The sequence below is a fragment of the Sciurus carolinensis genome, chromosome 6 (assembly GCF_902686445.1).
Source record: "Sciurus carolinensis chromosome 6, mSciCar1.2, whole genome shotgun sequence".
In the NCBI taxonomy this organism is placed as follows: Eukaryota; Metazoa; Chordata; class Mammalia; order Rodentia; family Sciuridae; genus Sciurus; species Sciurus carolinensis.
This window is the reverse complement of record NC_062218.1, coordinates 123,999,119-124,011,648: the sequence shown is the minus strand read 5'-3', so window position 1 is coordinate 124,011,648 and position 12,530 is coordinate 123,999,119.

Here is a 12,530-nt window from a genome sequence, read left to right as displayed (position 1 = left end):
TCCTCCCTCCTCTCAGCTAGATAGTGGTACCCTAATCTACCTTTTGAATGCATAGAAGCCCCCACTCCCCTGCATCAAAGTGCATCCTAATACACCTTTTCTTATCTCTGCAGCTCAACCATAATTCACATTGTCTCATTGCCACTGTTCTCAGCGCTTTTAGGAATGGTGTCTGATTAAGGTTATCTCCTTAAAGCAAGAATAGTTTCCTGAGGTACTAGCATTTTTAGAAGGAAACTTGTGAACCCAGATGAATCATTAAATTAAGAAATATGCAGGGCAGCATTTGTTTAGCAGGGTATCCTATTTCTAGGGTATCCCTGGATATTTTGGTCTAGTCTCTAGTTCTCTGATTGATATAAGATGAAGAGACAGTAAATTAGTTACAAATTCTGATCATTTTCTCTTGGCACAGTCTCCCTTTTTGGTATGGTGCTATTATTTTATTCATCATATCATTACAAGCTAGAAATCTTTTTCTTCTTTTTCTTTCTTTCTTGTTTCCTTCCTTCTTTTCTTTTCTTTTTTGCTACTGGGGATTGAACCAGGAATGCTTAACAACTGAGCCACATCCCTAGTCCTTTTTAATTTTTTATTTTGAGACAGGGTCTCACTAAATTGTTTAGGGCCTTGCTAAATTGCTGAGATTTGCCTCAAATTTGTATTCTCCTGCCTCAGCCTTTTCAGTTGCTGGGATTATAGGTTTGCTCCACCACACCCAGCACAAGCTAGAAATCATGTATCATTGTAAAAGCATCTGTTTCTTTCCTTTGTTATCTATTTCCTGAAGTTGTCAGGGCCCTGACTCTAGTTTTCCAGGAGTAATAGATAAGAAGGAATCGAAAGAGTCTTAAGAATCAGCTTCTACCCATTAGTAGCTCCCCACTCCACATTCCAACCAAGCCCATCCAGTGACTGGTCAAGCTTTCTCTCATAGACATCCAAGTTTCTTGGAAAGATGAGGATACAGTTGGTAACTTGAGAGCAGAGGATCTGTTCTAAGAAGTTCTAAGGGTGAGACAGATGAAGGAGGCCAGAGTCACCTCAGATATGAGGCCACTGTCAGCAGCAGGCTCTGTGTAGTGTACCAAGAGCAACTGGGACTGATCCCTGGGTGTTGATGACCTTGGCTGCAGCTTCAGTCTCAGTCCTTCCTCCTGCCCTAACCTCTGCCATGACCCTGACTGGCTGCTCACACCTACATAAGTGTCCATCCAGTCAACCAGGAATAGCTCCAACCTCACCAGTAATTCCTTGGCTTCCTTCCCAGGTTGCCTTAGGAATCTAGAAATCATCTGTCCACAACACCTATCCATCTTATTTCATTTTTATCAATTATTGTATAGTCTGAATGACTGCCTATCTCCTAGATTCCTCATAATCACATCTGGGTCATTATGCATGTACCTAAAGAAGGTATATTTTACCCAGTCCTTATAAAATGAAAAATCCATCTCTGCTTGCTGCAGCAGAATGGGCCTCTACATTATTGTTTCTTTAATATGGTCCACAGATCTCAAGAGTGTTAAAAAGGAACTTTCCTGAGATCAACTTGCAGAAATTCAGATTCACTAATTCTGATGGGAAGCACAAGATTCTGCATTTTTTATGAAATCCTAAAGATAAGTCCTGTACCTACCAAGTTTGAAACTCATAGCCTCATTGTCCCTGTACTCTACTTTCCAAAGAGAAGTTACCATCACAGTTGTAAATCCCTATCACTTGTCCAGCTGCTGTGGGTCCCAGCCATCCTTCCTTTAGTTAGGACCTGCTGGCTAGGACATGTTAGGCAGAAAAATCCAGGACTGCTACAGAGTTCATTACCCCAGGCTAGCAATGTATGACTTTATGGCTGATGGACTTCACTACCACTGGTAAGACTCTCTTATCAGAGAGTTTATCAGCCTGGTTCACAGCCTGATGAGCCACACCCTAAATGAGGAACTCTGGTCTTGAGTTCTCTCTCACCACCCAAACTGATGTCAGATGGAGACAGACTGTTATCACTTAAAGACATATGAAACCAAGCCCAAAGTCATAGGAGTCACACTGTATTGGAGAAGGAATAATCAGATGTCTTCTAACTCAATCTCTATTGCCTTCCCTGCCTGGGTCTTGGGCACTCCCAGGACCTCTCTCTGTCCTGGGGAGAAAGCCTCAGGCACTACCTCAAAGCCCCTGCTGGCCAGACCCCAAACATCTTCTGATGCTTTACCTCTTTCGGAGCCTACAAAATGAACTTTTCTTTCACAATCTCACTTCTTTGGTGTTTTCACATCTGCCCTAGTTCCAGACTCTAATTCAAAGCTGACTTCCCACCACATCCACCAATACTATCCCTCCCTACACAGGAGCTCCCAGGCACCTCCTTGGACTCTCAACTTGAGGGCCTACTTCCACCATGTGTTGGGATGAATCATTATTGATGATTCATTTTCTGCCAAGAGAAGCTTCTTTAGTACCCCCAAGGTGCTCACAGATCTAGAATTCTCATCCGTCCCACCAGCGAAATCCATTGTTATAGTGTAGAATTTAATTCAGTAAGATGATTCTACCCACTTCACTTCCTATCCCTCTGATTTTCTGAACATCTGGTTATTGCTGCTGACTCTGTGCCTTTCACTCATCTTCAGGTCCTTCCTGCACATGCCCAGTGTTTTATGCTGACCTTGTGGAAAAAACCTAGTGCCTCAGCAGGGTCACTTTCCCTGGCCCCAGTCCTACCTGCTTCCGATTTCTTTATCCTATCACCAGTTGGCAATTCCAACATGTCATCCCTACCTCAGTACTGAACTCAACCCTGACTGTAAGGATTGATTCTTGTTACAGCCAGCCATGAACATACCTTCAGCTCCAATACTTCTGATTGGAAACCTCCTTGCCAGTTGTTCCCTGATTGTGACTGAGGCTGCTATGCCTCTTGTTTATTTTCTATTTTTTAATCTTATTTATTTATTTTTTCAGGCAGGTCTCACTAAGTTGCCCACTCTGGCTTCAAATTCACGATCCTCCTGGCTTGGGCTCCCAAGTAGGTGGGATTACAGATGTGTGCCTCTTTATAAGGATGACTCCTTTCTGGCTCTTCTACTGGCATTATTCTCTGCCACTAGGTTAGAAAGTTGGACTTATGCCAAGTCTTGGCCTCTCTTCCTACCACATATGTCCAGAGTAGCCCATCATACTCATAACCAACTCTTGAGTTATACTTTCTAACCAGAAGGGAAGAGCATCTTAGTACCAGTTCTGTGAGTTCAGTACTCTAGTGGAGCACCCTGGGTAACATCTGAAGACTGACAGAAGATCTGTGCTACAGACTCAAGGTTCTCCCCTTGAGAAGTATAGATCAAATCCTCAGGAGCAAACTGGCAGGTGTGACCTTGAAACTGAATACTGCTATACATCCATTCCATTTGGGTTCGGTGCAGCTTACCAGTTAGTCATTATTTATTTTATTTTGATTAAATTAATATTTTATTTTTGTTGATTCATTTTATTTTACTTTTGCAGTATTGATAATTAAACCCAGAGTGTTATACCACTGAATGCATCCCCAACCCCTTTTATTTTTATTTTGAGACAGGGTATCCCTCAGTTGCTGAGGCTAGCCTCAAACTAGCAATCTTCCTGTTCCCATCTCTCAAGTGGCTGGGATTAAAATTGTGTGCCATTGCACCAGATTATTTATTTTAAATAGTAAGTGTTTACCTATGTCCTTCAGACAATCAATTCCTTAGTCTGAGGTACGCAGTCCAAAGTCATCAGACTTAACCTTGTAAGTCCCTCTTGAAAGTACCCTGTGATTGGTCATTGGTGGAGGACAGTCATCCTTCATCCATTCATGCATCTGTCCATTTGTTGATTCATTCAGTCTGTCACTCATTCTTTCAGGAGACATTTATTGCTGACTGCATGTGCTGCCCATGATGAACCTGGAAACATAGTGTGCACGAGCAAGACAGTGTTGTCCATGCCCTCCTGGAGCACTAGACCTGCTTTACCTGGGTTGGGCATGGGGTGGGGGAGAAGGCTTTCCACAGGTAGTGTTTTCACAGACAAAGAGGCCATGTGAAGAAGGTTCCAGGCAAAGAGAATTGCTCAGAGGCAAGGGAGGGACTGGCTGCTGAAGACCTGAAAGAAGTTCTGGAAAGGGCTGGAGAATAACCTGCAACAGAGGAGCAATGAGAAATAAGAAAATTTTGAAGGAGGCAGGTCATGGAACATCTTAGGAAGCCATGTTCTATCATTTAAACCTGATGCTATAGCAATAAAACTTTCCTTGGGCAGAACTCAAACCTGAGCAAGTGGGGCAGGGCCAGGCCTAGCTCTTGCTAACCTTGAGGGTGCCAAATAAAAATTTATGGCTTTCCTAAGAGCAGGCTGAACATGATGCTGAAATCTGGCTAAGTATCCACAGCCAAGGGGTCCCAAAGGACTACTCTTTTATAATTCTCAAGGACTGCCTTCTGATAAATGCATAAAAAATAATTTGCCTGTGTTCCATCTTGTTCTCAAAAATAAAATCAAAACATAAACAACAAGAACAAAACATATAAGGTCTCAGTGTAGAATGCTTGCCTAGCACATGTGAGGCACTGGGTTCGATCCTCAGTACCACATAAAAATTCATCTACAACTACATCTATAACTAAAAGTATTTTTTTATAAAAGAACAAAACATAAACCCAAACTAATCCACTGGAGCTAGGAGCTATTCAGTACCTTCTGGCATTAGAATCCTGTATTTTTCCTGACTAGAAGAGTCCTTCCTGCTACAGTTCTGCTTCATCTTGACATCAAAATAAACAATAATATCCAGGGTGTGTTTGTTTTGCTAAAATTACTAGCCTGGGTCCCTAAATTACAACAATGTAAAATACCCCCCTAGTGTTCCTGGAGAAACCCGAAGTTACTAAAACCCTGAAAAAAATAAAAGAGAGAGGGAGGGAAAAATGGATGAAAAAGATATTGGGAAAGTAAAATCTTTTGAGCAGTGCCCTGGTTCTGTGGTTAGGGAAGGGAGAAAGACCCAATTTTCAGAAACCATCTCTGGAGGGAAAGACAGATCAATGGAAGTATGACATTGCCTAAAATGTCATTTGTTCCTAAGTTGGTTTTGACTTTATTGGCATTTTTGTTTTTGGAATAGCTTATAAGGCTTGATGGAATTAGAGAAGTCATAGGCCTTGCTTTGATGAAAGATTTTGTAATCCTCACTTTCTAAAGAGAATATTAGGCTGAGAGCTACAATCTCCCCAGTTGATCTTTAGCTATCTTTACAATCTATGTCCTGGGAAAGCAAAATGGTGAAAAGTACTTTTTACTTCTGTTGGTTGAGCCAAGCCTGTTTCCATCACCAACAGGATGCTGACAGTGATGATGATGATACATTTTTGAGAACTGATTGTTTTCTAGGTCCTGTATCTTATTTTCCATTCATAAATATTCTGAGAAATATGTATTGCTTTGTTTTATTTTTGCAGTGCTGAGAATCAAACCCAGGGCCTCATGCATGTAAGCACTCCAACACTGAGCTACATCCATATGCCCTAAATATATATTTTAAAATTCTGTTTGTAGAGGAAAATGGTCACAAAACATACTTGCAAGATTTCTGCTGTCCATTTCATGGTGGTGGGTGATATTAGCTTTTTCAGTGATTCTGTATACAAAGGCTATGCAAATACAAATGCTTTTTTGTTGTTGTTGTTGTTACTGGGGATTGAATCCAGGGGTGCTTAACCACTGAGCCACATCCCCAGTCCTATTTATTTTTTATTTATTTATTTATTTTATTTATTTTTTTGTGCGGTGCTGGGGATTGAACCCAGAGTTTTGTGCTTGTGAGGCAAGTACTCTACCAACTGAGCTATATCCCCAGCCCCTATTTATTTTTATTTTGAGAAAGGGTCTCACTAAGTTGCTTAGGACCTTGCTAAGTTTCTGAGGCTAGCTTCAAACTTTGATCTTCCTGCTCCAGCCTTCTGAGTTGCAGAGGTTATAGGAGTGTGCCACCGTACGTGGCTTGCAAAAAGAAAAAAATAGTAACACTGTAAGAACTCTTTCATGGATGGGGAACAGAAGGATAGAGAGGTTGAGACTTGAGCTAGTAAGTGGCAGGGTGAAATTTGTATCCAATCTGACTCCAGAATTAGGTGCTGCATAGTCCCCTCCGTACAGCATATTTTACCTTGGTGATGGGTACTTACTAGTCAAGTTGTAATTTTCCCTGCCCCCAAAGTCCCTGGATCCTGGGGCTGAGTTCCTTGGAGGGGTCTTGCCTTTCTGGGACTTGCCTCAAAGCTTGTAGCTAGCAGACCCACATCCCCATCACTGGGAATACACTAATGAGAATGGCCCCTCCACGTTGGTCTTACTCATGGTTTCTGTCCTGAGTTTTTCCCTGAGTTGTTTCCTACCTACCTTCTACTCCCATTCCTGACTTGGAGATGCTTAATCCCTGGATTCATTGCCTATTTGTAGACTTATTTGCCCTTTTGATTTGACATGTGACCATGTTTCACTGAATATCTATAAATGACTCGTTGATTATGGTTTGCACTTACCACTTTCATTTTGCTGTTTCTGGCTTAAGTTAATACTTCACCCACAAAAAAACCTGCCTCTGAACCCTACTCAGGACAGGCATCCATGAGGATGTCCATGCCAGCATGAGACACAGATATTGGCCTTAGTCTTTGGTCAGGGTCACTCTGGAACATTTTGTGCCCAGTTGACTGTACTCCTTTACCCAGAAGACCTTACAAAGGGTCTAAAGGTGACATTAGTGAGCTGCAGGAATTAGATGGTAGAGATTATGATAGAGGTACTTGATCTTTTCTGTGCTTTGTGAGCCATTCAATGAATCTTTATTGTCCATTTTCTTGTATGCCAAACAAAGTATTAGACCTTAGAGATTTAGTTTCTGCTTACATAGAGGGGAATGGACTTTCATGTTGAATGAATCCTTGTCTCTGTTCTTCCCTTTCTCTACTTCCTAACAGTACCAGACATCACTATGAGAAATGCTCCGTTCTTCATTTTGTGTTATCCTTGCAATTTCATTAGGGTAGACCCTATTCTCACCTCTTAGAGGTTAGGGAATAGTAAAGGCCCAACTAGTCTATGCTACTAAGGGTAACTGAGAACTTCTGGTACACTGTGGAATACAGATATGAAGTCTAGAAATGCTTCCACAATTACACCATGATAATGGAAGCCCAAAAGAATTAAGCTTATACAAAAACATCATCCTAGTCAGTAGATTATATAGCCTAAACCAACTAACTCTGAAACTTGCTGTACCTCTAAACTTTTCAATTGCAAAATTCAGTAAGTCCCCTTTAAGTTTTAAGAAAATTGAGTTTAGTTTTCCATTGTTTGAAACCGTGAAACCTAACTGATACGTGGAAGTTAAATCTGAAGGCTCAGTAGCATTCCCCCTTCTCTATATAATAGCGTTCCATTTTCTTTTGGGAGATACTCTCCCTCATGAGTCGACTAGTTATCTACCAGCAAGGGAAAAAGCCTGCATGACAGAGATGTTAGTTGTCATTCAATATTTATTCACTTTCTTCCTTAGTAACACCACCAGTAACTTTAGCTTCACACACCTTACCTTGCAGTTAGGAATGACCATGTGATTAAGTTTTAGCCATTGGTATATAAGCAGAGTCTTGTGTTCAATTTCAAAGAAAGGCCCTTAAAGGAACAGATTGTGTCTTTCCTTTTTCCCCATCTGACTGAAATACAGACTGATGGCTGAAACTGAAGCCACCATGTTAGGCCATAAAGTAGAATTCATGAACTGAGGAATAACTAAAGGAGTTTGGGACTCAGGCACTGAGGCGCAACATACAAGCTAAAGATTACTTAACTATGGATTTCTTTTATGTAACAGAGAAATATTTTCCACTTATTTATTTATTATGGTAGTGAGGATTGAACCAGGGGTGCTCTACCATTGAACTGCATCCCTAGACCTTTTTATTTTTTAAGACAGGCTTTCCTTCAGTTGCTGAGACTGGCCTCAAACTTATGGACCTCCTACTTCAACTTCCCAAGTACTTGGGATTACAAATGTGTGCCACCATACCTGGTCCCATTTTTACTTTTGAAAACAGTTTGGAGACTTTCCGTGGATCTGGTGATAAAGAGAAAGTTTTCCCACTGGATTTAAAGCAGGGTAGATATGACCCTGAAGCTGCTGGATTCCACCACATGGAGCAAGCCTGCTAGAAACCGAAGTCAATGTAAATGAAGGAGAGATGGAATGATGCCCTTGTTTGAACCCCTGGATCCTGCCATGTCAGGATCCTCAGCTGCTACCACTGTGTTGCTTATCTCCAGAATTGCTGAATGATGTTCCCTGGAGTCAAGCAAGGTGTTAACCCTGTCCCTTTCTCTCAGTTATGGGAGTCAATGCATTGTTCTCCCCACCCTTTTTTGTTTTTTCGTTCATGAGTTTGAGTTGGGTTTCATTCATTGCCATCAAAAGAGTCCCAGAAAACTGTTCACAAACAAGCATAATATATATGAAGTGAGATAAGCAATGGGAAGGAGAAACACAGGACACTCTCAAGGGTGTACAACAAGAGGCCATTTAGATGGGATCAGGATAGGTTGCTTTGAGGAAATGACATTTCATGAGAAAATTAGAGGAGGAGCAGTTATCTGGAAAATGAGGAGAGCAGGAAGGGAGGCAGAGTGGTGCAGGTGGAAGTAAACACCATTTCCCGAGGACGTGTTGTGCCTGGAGCAAATAACTGAGTGCACTTAAAAAAATAATAATAATAATAAAAGAAAAGAAAGTCGATGTGTATGGAATATGGTGAATGGGAGAGGTAAGAGGTAAGCATGGTCAGACCTAAAGTCCACAGCACTCTGTTCTCATGGCATTTCCAGACTTGTGATGGATGCAAAGTATGTTTTGGATGACAGAGAAATAACTTGGTTGGGAATGTAATAGTGGTGGTGCCAGGGAGTGGGATATTTTAAAGAGTGCTCAACACTGAGGCAGTAGTCTCCTATGTGATCATTCTACAAGTGTTCTTTAACTAATTTTCCACTCAGTTACCCAGAGAAAAAGGCACTATGTCAGGCTACCCTCTAAATTTAGTGGCCTCTCACTGCTTCTAGGAAAGAGTTACAAATGTCAATATGGATCCTAAGGCCCTGCTGAATCTGGCATCTTTGTTCTGCATCTTTGTTTCTTACCACTCTTTTCCTCCATGTCTCCTCCTCTGCCCTATTGGTATTGCATTCTGCCTCTTGCCTCACACATAATCCTTTCCTGGCTAATGCCTTGTTAACCTCATTGCCTTCAGGATTCCACATAAATGTCCCCCCATTTGCTCTACTCCTGGAGACTTAGTTGCACCCCCTAGTTTATTCTCACAACTCCTGGGCTCCTCAGTGTTGTCATGCCTTGTTTACTATCTGCAGTTCTGTGAGTGACATGGGTCCTTTTCTAGTGCTGAGCAATAGTTGCAGAAACATAGGAAACGTGCAATAACTATTTGTCGAATTTCTATTGTTATTCTGTGTACTCTTGGGTAGAGGAGAGAGGAATTTGGAGGAAGAAAGACTTTTTTTTTTTTGCCATGCTGGGGATTGAAGCCAGGGCCTTATGCTTGACAGGCCTTATGAACTGAGCTATATCTCCAGTCCAATACAAAACATTTTTACAATGGGTTCTATGTGCTTTTCATGGAGTCCGATTTCTCATCACTGAGAATTTGCATAAACAAAGAATTTTGAGAATTAATTTTTCTAAAGAACAGTCATTAAGTCATTTCTAGAAGCTTTCCAACAGTAAAATCCAGAGCTGTCCTTATCTCTGGGCCTAATCCTGTTCCTGCCACATTTTTACGTAATTAGCACATCAGGACAGTTGTTAATAGCTCATGCATTAGAGGCAGACAATTCAGTTCGACACAGGTGCATTGCCCATACTGGGTTCAGAAGAAGTCAGGGTCCCTCTTCTGTTGACCTCCCAGTCTGGTGTGGGCAACAGGTGTCAACAGGCAATCTCAATCAAATGGGTAAACCATGAGAGAGTATGCAGAATGCTACAAAGGCAACTACCTCTTACTAAATATGCTTGGGAAAATTGATATTTTCTCTTTCAGATAAAGTTCTTCATCTTTAAAGTGGGACCAAGAGTTCCTACTGCCAGAGGATTGCCATGAGAACAAGATAACATTTACAAAACACACAGCATGTTGTCTTAAACACAGGAGGCACTCGAAAGTGGTATCCATTAAATTATCTAATAGAGCCGGAATCCAGAGTTCTTGTTCTATCTATGCTGGCTAAATTTGTGTGATTCTACCACTACACACTGCATTTTCACATAACCCTGTGCACTGTAGTGATTGCAGCAATAACCCACTATAATCTTTGCCCTTGTTCACAGGAGAGACTAGACAAGAAATTATGACTATACTAGCACAATTCCATGATTGCCACTTGAAAAATGCCTCAGAAAACACTCTGTACTGAGAGTAGATTAGGACTATTGTTTTCATACGTGAAGAACAAAATGTTCACATTATCTCTAGAATTCCTTCCATCATTATTTTCTCACTGCTATCTGCTAGTCCATTTTCTAATATGTTGCCAGTGTTATCTGTGGCTTGCTGTTCCAACAGTATTAATCTCTTTACTCCCTCTACCAGAGACCTCAAAGATTCCCTCTGAATGAGAATTCATGCATAATCACTTCAAGTCTCAGGTGGTCCTTTTTTTTTTTTTAAATCTTTTGCTCATTATCAGATTACCCTTAACATTGGATGTTTCTTACTTCTTTCTTACTTCTAGGATCACTGCAGGGGAAATGACCAAGGGACTTAATCATAATCTTGTACATGGTGTTTAATATTGTGCTTACAAATTGGGGTGCCATCTCATTAGTTTTATAAATATTTGAGTTATATTATACTTGTCATTCTCTCATGTCTACTAGGGATTCCTCAAGATTTCTTAAATGTGGGTTACACAAAAAGTCAAGCCATTACTGCAGTAGGCAGAATTTTAAGAATGAATCCTCAATGCCCCTGGCCCACAGGCAGAACCAGGAACTGGTGTGGGAAAACATTACAGTCTAGAGGGGGAAGCAGAGAATCAAGGAGAAGTACTGTATTCCCTATCTCAGAACCAGCTGGATGTACAAACTGCTGTGGACTGATGACTTCTCTCTATCTTCTTTTTGAACTGAAATGCTTGGCACTGAGACTATGACTGTTTCACCATTGTTTGTTGACAGTGTGGAACAGGTAACTTGTCTGTTTAGTTTCATGGGTCTATGAAGAGAGAGCAATAGTGGTCACAATTAATTATACCCAGGAGCTTCGTCAGCATCTGATATAGATGATGATATTTTGAACTTTTGAGCTGAAGATATGTAGATGAAATTTTGGACTTTGAACTGATGCCATAAAAGGAAGAGGTTTTTGTGAACCTTTGGAAAGGAAGCATGATTTTTTAAATGTGGGACAGATGTGGGATCATTAGGGTCAGGGAGTGGATTCTAGAAATCAACATACACTCCAATGACCCTTGACCTTATACACCAGTCTCCCCTTCAGGTGTGGGCAGTACCTGTGAATATAATATCACTCCTATAATTATGCTGTGTTATGTGGCAAAAGAAAGATTATCTAGCTAGAGCCTACCTGATCTTATTAAATGAGTCCTTTGAAAGCTGAGCATTTTCTCTGGCTGGTGACAAAAGAAGTTGGAGTTCCAAGCATGAGAGGAATTTAACCTGAGGGAGATTCTCCTACTGGCCTCAGAGGATTCTGTTACTGCCATGTTGCAAGAGTCTGTGAGATGGATGGGCATCTAGAAGTGGAAAGTGGTCTCCAGCTGACAGCAAGAATATGGGACCCCAGTCTTATTGTCACAAGGACCTGAATTCTGCCAACAACCTGCAGCTTGCAAGCAGATTCTTCTTTAGTTGAGTCTGCAGAGGAGAGTGCAGCCAGCTGATGCTTTGACTTCAGCTCCAAGGCAGAGACTTCAGCTCTGCTGTGCCATACTCTGACAGACAGAACTGTGGGCTAATAAATGGATATCATGTTAAGCCACTAAGTTTGTAATAATTTATTACACAGCAAGAGAAAACCAGCATCATTCCCAAATATTTATTGACTATGTTCAGTGTAATATGTCTTTGTATAAGTGAAGCCAACTGTTACTCAAACATTCAATTGCTCATTTTTCTATTAGTTATGATGATTCAACTCACTAACAATTCATATAACCCTGCTTTGAAACTCAATCAAATTAACATTTCTATTTCCCTGGAACCCCCAAGGGAAATTCATGTTTATTATATTAATCATGACAGTGGAACAAAAGTAAATCAGAGGTTCTATAGGTAGTAAGTTTCATGAGGAATTTAAGGATAACAGAACAGGGCAGGCCAAGAGTGGTTGGTACAGGAAGAGGAGGGACTAACAAATCATATGGGAGCAGGGTGCAGGCTGTGGATAAGGCCAAGAGACATGTCAAAAATCCAGAACTCAGAC